Source organism: Podarcis erhardii, assembly GCF_964252035.2.
Source record: "Podarcis erhardii genome assembly, chromosome: 5".
NCBI classification, from domain to species: Eukaryota; Metazoa; Chordata; class Lepidosauria; order Squamata; family Lacertidae; genus Podarcis; species Podarcis erhardii.
Genome location: NC_138509.1, coordinates 29081796 through 29097073, shown reverse-complemented (window position 1 = coordinate 29097073; position 15278 = coordinate 29081796). Strand labels below are relative to the sequence as shown.

Below are 15278 nucleotides of genomic sequence, written 5' to 3'. Positions count from 1 at the left end.
AAAACACTGGAGCTCAGTGGTAGAGTATCTGGTTTGTGTGCAGAAGGTTCCAGATTCATTCCCCAGCAGCTCCAGGTAGGGTTGTGAAAGATTCCTGGTCTGCAGTTCTGGAAAGCCTCTGCCAGTCAACATAGACAATACTTATTCACCTAACTCAGTGTAAAGCAGCTTCTTATGTTCCTGTGTTCCTTCCACTGTGCTCAAGGTTTTGTGTTGTTTTTATAAGTGGGTCTGAGCCATAAAGAGGGCAGAGAAAATCTTTAAAATGTAAATTTGTGTCAGTGCAATTGGCTCCGTTGCAGTGGCATCTACCTGAGCTTGCTGGCTTCCTTGTGCAGAATATCTTAAAGGTGTGAATTATTCTGTCCCAGAGAAGCTTTTTCTTACATAGCTGCTCATTACAGTTGATGCAAATTATATATGATTATTTCTATAAAGAGCCAGCTGAATGCGTGAAGAGAAAAGGGAGAAAAACTCTGTTACTTAAAAGATTGTTTACATCTAATTATGTCTTGCACATGTGTTGCAAAATAGGATCAAAGCTATGAATAACAACTAAATGATAGCATAGCAACTTTCATATGTGGTGTGAGTTGGCAATGCTTTATTCATAACTGTCTTAATAAGTTGTGAATATAATGTTGAATTCAAAGTAGCAATCTACATTGAAACAGTACCCACTTGTTGGTGTCACTTGAGAAAAAGCAGCAAGAGAAAACAGTCTTCTATATTTATTTATTATTTGTTTCAGAAAATTTATTATATACCTTTTGATTGTAAAAACCAAAAACCCTCCAAGCGGTTTACAAAAAGAATAAAACAATGACACCATCAATTAAAAAGTTAAAAGCTACTGTTTAAAACATTCTAAAATTAATTTTAAAACATTTTAAAAATAATAATAATTGAAATCAACAATAAGCTAAAAACTTGATTTAAAACGCATGTCAACATTCTGCATTTCTTTTGAGCTGAAAAAACTGAACAACAAACATGAAGTTAGACTGGGCTGGGCCAAGTATATTTTCCCAGAGAGGAGAGGTATTCACCAATATTTGTTTGGAAAATCTGGAACTGTTAAATTTGTGGAGTTATATTGATGTATCAGGATTTTGTCTTCCTCCTGAGTCAAGGGATGTTGCAGATTTTATTGATCTATTCATCTTGTTCACAAACATTCTGTTTTGCAAGATTTTTTGCAGACTGAGGCAAAACTTAAGCAACTTCTGGACCCACTGAAACCAACAATGCAGGCCTCTAGCTGCCGCACCTTCTTCCCTCTTTCCACAGAACATCATATACATATTTTGGAGACTTGCCACCACTGTTGCTTTCCTTTAAAAGAAGAAACAAAAACCAAACCAATATTTTATTGAGTTTTGCAGACCCTCCAAGTGTCCTTGTTTTCCAGGAGTTTCCCTGATTTAGTGAAGCCATCCTAGTTTCTGATTTGATCCCGGAATGTCCCACTTTTCCTTAAGATGTCCTTATTTCCAATGCAAAAATGTTGGAGGGTAAGGAGTTATACAACCCCCAAGCCATCCGAAGGTAATCCTGTATATGGTTTTAAAAAACATGTTTAATGTTTTATTATGTTTTTATATATGTTGGAAGCTGCCCAGAGTGCTGGGGTAACCCAGTAAGATGTGTGGTGTATAAATAGTAAAATTATCATCATGGAATGGGATGTCCCTATTTTCATCGGATAAATGTCGGAGGGTGTGGTTTTACATCTAATCTGTAGCAAGTTCATGTATTGCGGGCAAGGATAAAACTTCCTTTTGTACTGTAGCTGATTTTCCAGTATGATGGAGAGTGGGGGCAGATTCTCTCTCTCTCTCTCTCTCTCTCACACCCACACCCACACCCACACCCACACCCACACCCACACCCACACACCCACACACCCTCACACACACCCACAGACACACCCACACCTTAAAGAAACTATGGGGTTTTGTTTTCTGGTTGACTAGCAACCCTAATAAATGATGAAATGATTTTCCAAAGTATCAACTTCTAGATGTTTATTTCATTTTTGTGAAAAGTGGTACCCCGATGCAGTCCTGTTGCTCTTTTTTTCCCTTCCACAAAAGATGGTCACTATGACACCATTTTACCTGAGAAATAGAAAGGAAAGTCAGAGAGTCAGCCCTTCTTGTCCACCCCAACCTCTCTTCTTTCTTGCAGAAAGGAACAAAAGGCAGTGGTGTGCTCACATTTCATTCCTAGGAGCATAGTGGTTTGATGAGAAAGCATTATGGCTTTATATTTGCTCACATACCTTCAGGTTTGAGAATAGGGTGGGGTACAAATTGGAAAAGCAATAGTTGGAATCTTATTGATGGACAAAGGAAAATTAAACCAACAGACAGCTGCCACATAGATTCAGGACACTTTTTAAAAATGATCTGGAATGGATTGATGAAAAATTAATGACTTTTCACATTTGTGAGCTTTAAGCCTCACAAAAAACACCATCCAGTTAGATTTAACTGTGTGCCTCAGTTCCATTGATTAGAGTAGGCCTCAGGCACACCTGTTCATTCAGTTGCATCCAGAGCGGAGAGCACAGGGTGTTTGTTCCGTTGTTTCCCACAGTAATGGAAGCTGCCAGGTCGGTGTGTTTTTAAAGTTGATTGTGTGGAATTATTACATAGTATGGTTAGATTTTTGAAAAGCTGAATATTATAGAATATTTACTTATATGAAAGAATGTTCTTGTGATATTTTTGGCAATAACACACACATGAAAAAGGCTAACTATCCTTTCAGAATGGCTTTAAATGCCTAAATATATCCACAGGTACTGGGTGGTTTGTTTGAGCGCTACACACAATTTCCTCTAGAATCTTTTATAGTGGTTGGCACACACTTTGACAGAACACCATTTTTATAATGCTGTAAGTGCATTTCACATAAGCCTGCATGGTATATCAATTGCCTGTCAGAACTACAGCAACTTTGACTCTGAAGTTGACAGTCTTACAGTGTCTGTGCACTTGGCATATCAGCTGTTAGAAAAATTAGAGACTGATATGTCTAAAGGATTGGCAGCTAAGTGCTTACTAAGACAATCTGGTGTATTTATCACCACAACAAAAGTTCTTTTGGATTTTTCCTTTTAACTTTCTCTGCAGAAAAAATATGGTATTTAGGGCAATTCCCCTTCATTGTTCCATTGCTTCTTTTCGTATAGTAGGATCCATTTGACCAATATATCTAGATAGATAGATAGATAGATGGCTAGATAGATAGATAGATATGCTAAAGCTATCATTTTTTTCCTGGGTCTGCATCTTTTTCTTTCCCTTATTTAGGACAGGCATGGGGAATCCGTGGTCCTCCAGATGTTGCTGGCCCCCATTGTAGTTAACCCATGAAGTCACAAACATTGAACTGTATGTGCTAGCAGTGTGCTTCTTGCTACCATGGTTGTAATTTTGTAATGTCTTGTTTACAGAAGCTTTGGACTCCTGCAGACAGTTGATTCTGTGAGAGTCCTTTGGTGGAAGTAACTTTATGTAACCAGCCCTTCTCATCCTAAGTGCTTTTATGTTCAGTTATTTTCTTATGAAATGTTCCCCAAAGAGCAGGACTATGTCTGAATTTCTAGTTCTCTTAAAAAGTGGTGGTATCTGGGCAGGAGTCCATGGCTCCACTCTGCAGGTTAGGAGTCTACCAAACCCAGCAAGGGTTTTATTTTTACTGCCCCCCTTTTTTACTGCCCTTCATCCAAGGATTACAGGGCAGTTTGCAATATGAAAGGCTGCTCCTAGAATAGGATGGGATGGCTTCTTGCACCATGATAGGAAGACCAGTTCACCCTCATTGTTCATTTTAATTTGTCAAGAAATATTAAGAAGTCTCATTTGATATGCAAGATTTGCAGTTCTGTACAGATCTAATATAGAGAGAGTTGTATCCAACTAAGTCTGCTCAGGGTAGACCCATTGAAATTCATGGACCTAAATTAGTAATGTTCGTTAATTCCAGTGAGTCTGAAATGAATAAAACTTAGCCAAATAATGCCCACAGTTTTTGCACCTGTTCCTACAGAGCTGTGGTACCTGCTGCATGAAAATAGGTACTGGGAAGGAGAAGTGCGTCATTAAAAGCGTCATTTTTCTTCATCTTATGTTTCACAAACCAAGGAAGCTGGCAGGTGAAGCAAGATAATCCATTTGTGCGTGCATGTGTGTGCACCATGAAGAAAGAGAAAAGGGAAATGCAGTAGACTAGTAAAGGCTTAAATTTTAAATTGAAATTGGGGTAGACATAGAAAAAAAGTGAGATGCTGTGACTGGCAAAATATAGGTAAATGGAGAGAAAGAGATGTGTTATAATGGCTGACAAAATATGTGCCATAAAGATTACATACCTCCTTTTCACCCTGTGTTCTGTAAGCGCTTTAAAACAAATCTTGACATATTATGAGTGAGTCTACTCTAGATGTATAGGTCAGAAAGAAGTCAAGCAAGAGGGAACATAATAGAGTTGTATGGAATTATGCATGGTGTGGAGAAAGGGGATAGAGAAAAGGTTTTGTTCTGTTTCTGATAATACTGGAACCTGGGGTCATTCAATGAAGCTGAATGGTGGAGGATTCAGGACAGACAAAAGAAAGCCCTACTTCACACAGTGCGTAATTGAAATTATGGAATTCACCAGCAGCAGCCAACTTTGATTATCCTTTTAGTTAAATTCAATGAGGATATGGTTTTCAGTGGCTGCTGTTCGTGATCAGCCATCATTGTACTATCTCCAGTACTGGAAACTATGTCTCTGAGAATACCAGTTGCTAAATATCACAAGGGGGATACAGCTGTTGTTTTCATGTCCTGCTTGTGAGTTTCCCATAGGCATCTCATTAGTCATTTTGAGAACAGAATGCTGGGGTAAGTGGGCCTATGGTTCAGAATGTTGTTTTGAACCACAATATGAGAGTGGGGTAATCATGGCTGCATTTTAAAAGCATGCACTAGAGTTCCACCCCTTGAAATGTGAAATTATCATTGTTTGCCTATGAATCAGGAGGAAAAGCATCAGGATATTCAATATTGTGCTTAGGCTGCAGTGCTGTACACATTTTCCTGGGAGTAAACCTCAATGAAATAAATGAAACTTCCTTCTGCCTTGAAGTGTAATGGAAAATTGGGAAAGTAAGTACGGAAGTAAGTAAGTAATTTTTTATTTATACCCTGCCCTCTCCGGCCAAGACCGGGCTCAGGGAAGCTAACATCAAATATCAAATACATTAAAACACAATCAAACATTTGATTAAAATACTGCTTAAAAATTAGAATCAGGATAAAATTAAATGACTGTGCACTAATTACATCCATAAGGGTTGGGAACCCCAAGTATTCAGCAGCTATCCATGTTGGTCCCACATGAGCTGATAAAAGGCCCAAAGTGGTAAAGTGGTCCCATAGAGGGGGGTCAAACTGGGCCCGGACCAAAGGCCAGGCGGAACAGCTCCATCTTGCAGGCCCTGCGAAAGGATGTCAAGTGGCTATGTGTGTTGTCATAGAAAAATGTGTGTGCCTGAGCATGTATGAATAAGAAACTTTTAAAATCCATTATAGCCATATCCCAATACGTAGCTAGGGCATATTATAGGCTATATAGAATCAGGTGCAATTGGGACTTCCGGAGGCAGCGCAAAACGGCAATGGCGGTCCTCTTTACTTTGTGAAGAGGGGCTCCGCGAAAAAGGGTCGTCTGCTGCGGCAAAGCGGAGACCCACCAAGAAAAACCACAGGCAGAGCGAGCCTGTGGCCGTGGGACTCGGCGGGCGCCAAAAGCCCCCCCAGAAACGAAGAAGGAACCTCGTAAGGGGCTCCGGAACGTGAAAGGGGGAGCGGCGCTGTGAGTTCATCGCTCTTTTCGTGGAAGCAAAGCCGCGCTGCTGCTGCCGATGAGCGCTGACCTTTCTTCTTGAAAACACCGAAATTGACAGCTACATACCCGTGAGTAAGGGGTACTAAATTTTGGACTAAATTTGTGGATTTTGGCTGAAAACGGGAGGCGAGTAACAGGAAGTCCGTCTTCCGATCCTGCTAACTAGATCAAAGCAAGGGCTCTGAAGAGTGCTGTAGCGTCCAAAAAGGATCGTAAAAGCAGAACAAAGGTGCATTGATAGACTTTGTTTTTAGAAGACAAAAGGGAAATCTTTGTTAAACCTGTGGATTCTATTTTCGGAACTTTCTTCCTATTTTTGAGCTATACGGAGTTAAAAGGGACAACCTAGTCGTCGGGCTGTCAGAGCGCAATAGAGAACTGTCAAACTGCTGATACTGTTGCTGAAGTTTAAACTGTTACATAGACTGAGATACTAACGCTTAAACATTGTTGCTGGGACCATTCTTGACACCTTGTGGCCTTTATCCAAGAAATAGAAAGTCTTGGGAACCTTCCTTTTGTACTCCGGAATTACAAAGACTTAATACGGGGAATATAGGAACTTCAATGGCGGAAAAGAGTTTTCTCCCTCCTTGAAACTCTGAAATACTCCCCCTAGAGGATTGTGGAGACATAGAGGCCTGGGAACTGTACTTTATTGAGATTTTTTGTGGCTTAATTGTTTATATTTTGGACTTGTCTCTCTCATGGAATAAAAGACAATTTGACCTTGAACTGAGGCAGGTGTGGAATGAGCGGCTCAGGGAAAACAAGAGCAGCCAAAGCTAAAGAAAAAGAAAAAGAAAAGAAATCTGTGCAACTTGTTCAAACAACTTTAACTCATCAACGTAGATCATCTGTCCCAACTGTGCTAACAGCACAGGAGGTGGAAGTTGAGCAGCCTGCTACAGAAGATATGGCAACTGGAGGATCTGAAACAGTCCTGAAACAAATTTTGGAGCAACTGGCAATTTTAAACCAAAAGGTGGACAATCAATCATCAAAAATTGACCAAGCTACATCCTCTATTAGTAAATTATCTGATTAGGTTTCCCAGCATACTCAGGCAATTGAGAATTTGCAAGGAGCTACGGCTGAAAATTATAAATTAGCTGTGGAAGCCAATCAAAAAGCAGAGCAGGCAAACAAAAAAGTTGATGAGATTAAGGGGGAAGTAAGGCCTCTGAAAAGACAGGTAGGGGAACAACAAGCCTACCTGTCACTGGTTGAATTGAAAAGTAAGGAAAATAATCTCAGGTTAAGGGCCATCCCAGAATTGGAGGTAGGTAATTTAGAGGGATTTCTGACACTTCTATTTTCCAAATTCTGGGGAATTGAGGAAGACAAAGATTTCAAAATCGTGACGGCCTTTAGACTGGGAAGATCGGTAAAGAAAGATAAGGCCAGAGACTGTTTGGTTATTTTGAGATCAAGAGAGGAAAGAGATAAGATATTAGGCCTACATTTTAAAAAATCTTTGGAGATAGAAGGTAAAAAGGCTGAAATTTACAGAGATATACCCAAACATCTATTGGATCTTAGGACCACTTACACAGACCTGACCAAATTGTTAAGACACAACGCAATTCCTTACAGGTGGGAGTTCCCACAAGGACTATCATTTACCTATAAAGGAAGGAAAGTAAGAATCAAAACACCTGAGGATCAGCAGAAGTTCCTACACGACCACGAGGAGGACCTCCAAAAAGGAGCTGCAGCTTCTTGGCCACCACCACCATCGGGACCACCACCAAAACCTACACCGTCTGGATCTGGACCAGCACTACCACCTCCGGGATCGGAGGAAAACCTAGACACCCCACTGTAAGACCCACCAATTAAACCAGGATGTCTCTGCAGCTTCTCAGCTGGAATATAAATGGCGGAAACTCTCCGGAAAAAAGAAGAAAAGTATTTCATATTTTGAAAAAAGAACAATTGGACATTATTTGCTTGCAAGAAACACATGTGACAAGGCTCCACAGAAAAGTGTTAATTAATAAAAGATTAGGCCAAGAATTTATTTCTTCGGATAAAGTCAAGAAAAGAGGAGTGGTGATATATGCAAAGGAGAGCCTGTCACCGAAATTTTTATTTAAAGATGAACATGGCAGAATTTTGGCGATTGAAATCCAGACACAAGGAGAAAATTTTTTGATATTAGGAATATATGCTCCAAATGAAGGAAAATCGGAATTCTTTAGGAAGCTGCATGAGATTATGCTGGATTACTTAGACTATAACAACATCATTATGTTGGGTGATATGAATGGGGTCGTATCTGTAAACATGGATAAGTCGCAAAGTGCTAACATAACGAAAGATGGCAGACTACCTAAAACTTTTTTTGAAATGACTGACAACATGGACTTAATTGACATATGGAGGGTTAAGAACCCCCTAGGAAAAGAAGGAACTTTCTTTTCTGAAGCTCATCTGACATGGACACGAATCGACCAAATATGGATAACTAGAGGACTGGCACCTAAGACTAGAAAAGTGGAAATCTGCCCAAAAACCTGCTCCGACCATAATGCACTGAAAGTGGAACTGAGACTAAACATAACCGGATCCTTTAGATGGAAAATGAATGACACCCTATTAAGGGATCAGGAGATTGTTAAGAAGGCTCAAAAAACTTTAAAGGACTATTTTGAGATAAATTTAAACACCACTGTGGAAAAAAGAACAATCTGGGATGCAAGTAAAGCAGTTATGAGAGGGTTTCTAATACAACAAAATACGATTAAGAAAAAGTTCTGGAATGAAAAGAAGGAGAAGATATTGGAGAAAATAAGAGAAGGAGAGAAAAAATTAAGATCTAGGCCCAAGTCGAAGGAAGTGCTGAGAGAAGTGAAATTTTTCCAGGCACAATATTCGAAATTGATAAATCAAGAGGTGGAATGGAAAATTAAACAAATGAAACAAAGATCCTTTGAATCAGCAAACAAGTGTGGGAAACTGCTAGCATGGCAGTTGAAAAAGAGACAAAAACTTAAAACAGTTACAAATCTAGAGATTGAAGGGAGAATGGTTCAGAAACCCGAGGAAATTAGAAAGTGCTTCCAGAGATATTTCAAAGAACTTTATTCACAAGGGCCACAGAAAGACTTTGAGGTGGATCAATTCCTTAAAACTAATGGATTACAAAAAATAACTCAGGAAATGAGAACTACCCTGAATAGTAATATTACACAGCAAGAAATTGAAAGTGCCATTCAGAACCTTCAATTAGGCAAATCTCCAGGCCCTGATGGACTTACCTCCAAATATTATAAGGTTTTGAAGGACTATTTGATACAACCTCTGTTGGAGGTCTGCAATCAGATCATGGAGGGGAGGAAGGCACCGGAGATGTGGAAAGAAGCTTTCATCACATTGATACCTAAACAAGAAACTGAAAAGACCCAGCTTAAGAACTACCGCCCCATCTCACTCCTAAACGTGGATTACAAAATTTTTGCGGATATTTTGGCAAGTAGGTTTAAAAAAGTACTTAATGAAGTGATCCATAAGGACCAGGCTGGCTTTCTCCCCGGTAGGCATTTGTTTGATAATACAAGAAACATTATTGACATTTTGGAACTTCTACAAACAAATCTTAATACTAGAGCGGTTTTAATTTTTATTGATGCGGAGAAAGCCTTTGACAACATTTCTTGGATGTTCATGAAGAAAAATTTGGAAGGGATGGGAGTGGGGCGGGGGTTTGAAAATGGAATAGAGGCAATTTACTCAGAACAAAAAGCTAAACTGATAGTAAACAATGTGGTGACAGAGGGGTTTAAAATTGAAAAAGGGACACGACAGGGGTGCCCCCTATCCCCCCTATTGTTCATTTCAGTTCTGGAGGTGCTATTGAACATGATTAGAAAGGACCGGTTTGTACAAGGAATTGAGGTCGGAGTGAAACAATATAAACTGAAAGCTTTTGCAGACGACTTGGTATTAACATTACAGGAGCCAGTCTCTAGTACTAAAAGAGTGTTAGAATTAATTTCTGACTTTGGTCGGGTAGCGGGATTTAAGCTGAACAAGCAAAAAACTAAGGTTCTAGCAAAAAATTTGACAACTACAGAAACAGATGAGTTCCTGAAAGAAACAGAATTAAATGTGGTTAAAAAAGTAAAATACCTAGGGGTGTATCTAACCTCCAAAAATTTGAATTTGTTTAAAGATAATTATGAGAAATGTTGGTCAGAAATCAAAAGAGACTTGGAAATATGGTCAAGATTGAAACTTTCCTTGTTGGGCCGAATAGCAGCTATAAAGACGAATGTATTGCCGAAAATGCTATTTCTGTTCCAGGCCCTACAGATCGTGGACAAAGTGGAATGTTTTGGAAAGTGGCAGAAGGATATTTCCAAGTTTGTTTGGCAGGGCAAAAAGCCCCGAATAAAGTTTAAAATACTAACTGATGCGAAAGAAAGAGGGGGATTTGCCCTGCCAGACTTGAGGTTATATTATGAATCTGCAGCCTTCTGCTGGTTGAAAGATTGGATCTTATTGGAGAACACTGATGTCCTAGATCTGGAAGGGTTTGATAATGCTTTTGGGTGGCATGCATATTTGTGGTATGACAAGGTTAAAGTTCACAAATTGTTTAAAAACCATATTGTCAGAAGAGCAATTTTGATGGTCTGGACAAAATATAAGGACTTATTGGAGAGTAAGACTCCGAGGTGGCTCTCACCGGTGGAGGCCAAGGCACGTAAGAGACTTAACATGGAAGCCTACTGGCCTAAATATTGGGAAATAATTGAAAAAATTGGAGACAATTGGAGGTTGCTGAGCTTGGAAAAATTAAAAAGCAAGGTGCGAGATTGGTTGCACTATGCTCAAATCCAGGAGGTTTTTAAAGTGGACAAAAAGGTTGGATTCCAGGTGGAAAAATCGAAATTAGAGACAGAACTGTTAGAGCCAAAAAATAAACTACTTTCGAGAATGTATAACTTGCTGCTTAAATGGAATACACAGGATGAGACAGTCAAATCCGCCATGATAAAATGGGCGCAGGACTTGGGGCACAACATTATGTTTGAAGACTGGGAAAGGTTATGGAACACCGGAATGAAATTTACGGCATGTAGTGCCTTGAAGGAAAATATTATGAAAATGATATACCGGTGGTACATGACCCCAGTCAAACTTGCTAAGATATATCACCTGTCTGACAATAAATGTTGGAAATGTAAAGAGGCGGAAGGGACATTCTTTCACCTCTGGTGGACTTGCCCGAAAGTGAAGGCCTTTTGGGAGATGATTCATAATGAACTAAAAAAGGTACTTAGATTTACCTTACCTAAGAAACCGGAGGCCTTTCTTCTGGGCATTGTGGACCAGAGAGTACTTAAGAAAGATAGAACTTTTTTTATGTATGCTACCACAGCAGCAAGGATCCTGATTGCCAAGCATTGGAAGACACAAGATTTACCCACGCTGGAGGAATGGCAGACGCAGTTGATGGACTATATGGAACTGGCCGAAATGACTGGCAGAATCCGAGACTTGGGAGAAGAAACAATCGAGGAAGACTGGGAAAAATTTAAAGACTATTTGAAAAAACATTATAAGTTGTATGAATGTTAAAAAATGCACTTTTTAGGAAACTCTAGCTTCAGCAATTGTAAATTAATGAAATGGAAATTAAGGTACAAGAAGTCAGAGGTGGAATAATGAAATAACTTTATTATGTTTAAGCTAAAACGTATAAGATTTGGGTTACAATACTTTGGAAACTAGGTAACATGATAAAATGAAAGATACAATAAGTTTTGAAATAAGTTAACAAATTGCTGATGTTTTGTATCACAGAGAACGCAGGGTTAGGAAGATGCGGGGAAGTCCATTAGATTTGCTGAAAAAAAGATCATGGAAATTCGCAACTTCTCTATTTTATTTCTTATATCTGTCTTTTATTCTTTTTTTCTGTATTTCATAAACTCAATAAAAATATTATATATAAAAAAAAATAGAATCAGGTGCAATTGATTGATTCTGTTTTTGCATCATCTATATATTGTATTAAAGCACCATATTGGTATTATCAGAGCTCTAAATAAAAAAAGAAGCTCTGGAGAAAAATAATTCTAGTAAAGTATCCTGTCTTTAAGTGGCAGGATGCAGCATTTCCCAGTGCTTTATCCTGTTGACTGTATCTGTAATTGATCTTAAAGAAGAACATAATTTCTTTGGTGTGTGAGTAGAAACAGTCCTATTTTCTACACCAACATGTGCAACAAATTAACTGTAAAATGACTTCCTTTGTAGTTTACTGATTTTAAAGATAAGGAATCACACAATACCAGTTAGTATCTGATGGGTACAACAGTTATGCTTCAGACAACTGAACTTTCAGAAATAAAAAAAATAGCTTTGAAGTAGAATTCAGAGCTGAAATTTAGATGTGTGTTGCAGGAAGAAAGATATCTAAAGCAAATTATTTAGCAGTAAGTGTGGAAGAGCCTATGATATTTGCTGAAAGATTGCAATTGAGTAGGGGTGACAGATAGAACAAAAGGAAGAAAACTACTGTATTCATAGGGTTAATTCAGTCTCTCTTCATCCTGTTATGGAATGGAATGTTCAAAATTAATAGAAGAAACTTATATACAATTCTTCATGAAGAGCATCTGCCATTGGGCAGCAATGATCACATGTGCTAACATAATATTTTGGGCCCAGTATACTGCATGTGGATTGGGCTTTCTGCTGCACTTGCAAAAGAACACACAAATTTGCATATACTTTTGCTGTCAGTGGTGGAGCACACATAAGTAATAAGATGTCTGAGAGACAGTATATCAACATGTGAAGCTTTCACCATAATTAATAGTTCAAATCTAAAAAAGGCTTACTCTGTTTAATACTACCTGCCACATAACTGTTAAAGTTGAACAAAATAACACAACACAATGGCCAATAACAACGGCACTAAACTCTACTTATAGACTGATACAAATGATCAGAAATTGCAACCAAAGTCTCTAAATCTTCTTCACCAGTCATGGTAGAATAATTCAAAAGTTACATAATCTGTCACCAAATATCATCGGAACAGAGTTTCCGGATAACCAATCTGTTTTGGTCAATGCTTCATCAGCCAATCTTGATCAGTTCTTCATCAGCCAGACTTGTAAGAATTAATATGAGAAGGATGCAGTTCAATTTCTTAACAAGCTGAAATTACAATATACATGTGATGAAACCTGCATCTGTATAAAATAAAATGCATAATACAATATATACTGTTGGGAAACTGTGTACGTGCAGCTACTCACACAGAGTCAATTAAGGTTTGGCAGCCAGCCAGAAGGTCATGTGAAGGAGTAAGTCTGCCTGGTGATAACAGAGACATGGAGACAGCTCCCTGATTGGTCAAGCTCTTTCAAAGGAGTGCTAATTAATGGCCTACTAACTGGAATGTGTTAGTTCAGAGGTTCAGAGTTCTGTGTGTCAGTGTAGGAGTTGTGAGTCGTGTCAGAGAGAGCTAGCAAAAGATCTGTGTTCTGTTCCTGTAAATAGTCCACTGTATATAATAAACACCTAACTACAAGTTCCTGGTTCCTGCTTCGTCTATCCTGTCTGCAGCCAAGTTGCCAATTGCTTCCATGGATTCTGCGTTTACTCTGCTAGGTCTGGCTAAGGTCCTGCAACTAGTCAGAAAGTTGCGACACACCAAATAGGTTTTGCCAATAAAATACATTTGTCAACTAAAATACATACCCAATCTTACATGTAAGTGAATATAAACACTGTAGAAAATATGCTCTTCTTCTGTTTGCTGATCTTAGGCTGGCAGTACTACATTCAGTGCAAGCCCAAGTGTGATGTTTCAGGGAGGGGGTTAAAAGTATACTTTGACTCTCAAAAAGCTTTTGACAAAGTACCTCACAAAAGGATTATGAGTAAGTTTAGCAGTCATGGAATAAGAGGAGAGGTCTTCTTGTGGACCAGGAATTGGTTAAGTTTCAGAAAGGAAAGAGTAGGAATAAATGGACAGTTTCTCTGAATGGAGAGAAGTGGAAAGTGGAATTGGGACCTGTGCTTTTTAACTTGTTCATAAACGGAGTTAGGAGTGAGATGGCCAGGTTTGCTGAGAGTGCTAAATTATTCCTAGTTCTTAGAACAGAAAAAGATTGTGAAGAGACCCCAAAGGACTTCTCACAACTGAATGAATGGGCAGTAAAACAGCAAATGCAATTCAATGTAAACAAGTGTAAAGCTCATGGGGTCTGAACTGGTGGTGACGGACCAGGAATGAGGCCTCCTGGTCTTAGTAGATAGCTTGATTAAGATGTCACCTCGAGGTTTGGCAGTCATGACAAAGGCAGATACCATGCTAGGGATCATAGAATCATAGAAGGTACTAACAGAAGGAGCAACGAGGGCCATCTAGTCCAATTCCCTGTGATGCAGGAAATAGGAAACTAATTTAAAATAAAACTGCCAATGCTGTTATACATTTGGAACAGTGTACATTTCTGGTTACCTCACCTCAAAAAGGGTACTGTTGAGTTGGAAAAGGGAGTTCAGAAAAGGGAGACTAACATGATCAAGGGGGTGTAGCGACTCCTTTATGAAGAAAAGTTATAATGTTTGGGACATTTTAGTTTAGAGAAAATGCAAAAGATGCAATGATAGAAGTTTATAAAATCATGCATGCCATTGAGAAAGTGGATGGAGTCCCCCCTTATCATAACTCATGGGCATCCAATGAAGATGAATGTTGGAAGATAATTATTCTGTGCCTCCACAATTGGAGGCAGCAATGCTTCTGAATACCAGTTGCTGGAAACCACAGGAGGGGAGAGTGCTCTTGTGCTCAAATCCTGCTTGTTGGTTTCCCATAGGCATCTGGCTGGCCACTGTGAGAACAGGATGTTGGACTGGATAGGCCATTGGCCTCATCCAGCAGGCTCTTATGTATGATGTGACTAACTTAGGTCCATTAATTTAAGTGGCTCTAATCTTTAAAACTTAGTTGGATGCAACTCTCTAACCCCAAAGTTTGAGGTATAAAGGCAAGGTGGACTGCAGAATGGAGAAAGCATCGAGTATACATACACTTTCACCTTCTTTCTGAAACTAAATGAATGAGGTCTTTGTTTTGCTGGTTCCTTCCTTTTTAAAAAAGAACAGTGCAATATGCATCTGCAGCTACCTCTACTACAGCTTCAATAAATCACATTTTCCAATTTTCCACATTTGTTGTGAATTTTGCTTGGCTGATCACAGAAACCTTTAGGGATCCTGGGTTATGAGAATGTTTTGATCCCAAAAGCCAGTGAGTTCAGCATTACATCAGATAATACCTTCAGGGACAAGCTGAAAATAGAGAAAATGATGAGCAGCAATATTTCGGTACTCTTTGA

The 15278-nt window shown here is 39.0% G+C and overlaps 1 protein-coding gene across 14 annotated transcripts in view; it reads left to right on the top strand.

Annotated features, from left to right (window-relative positions):
• Positions 1 to 15278, top strand: part of CTNNA3 (catenin alpha 3) — a 566694-nt gene that overhangs the window by 64651 nt on the left and 486765 nt on the right. The window lies entirely within an intron of this gene.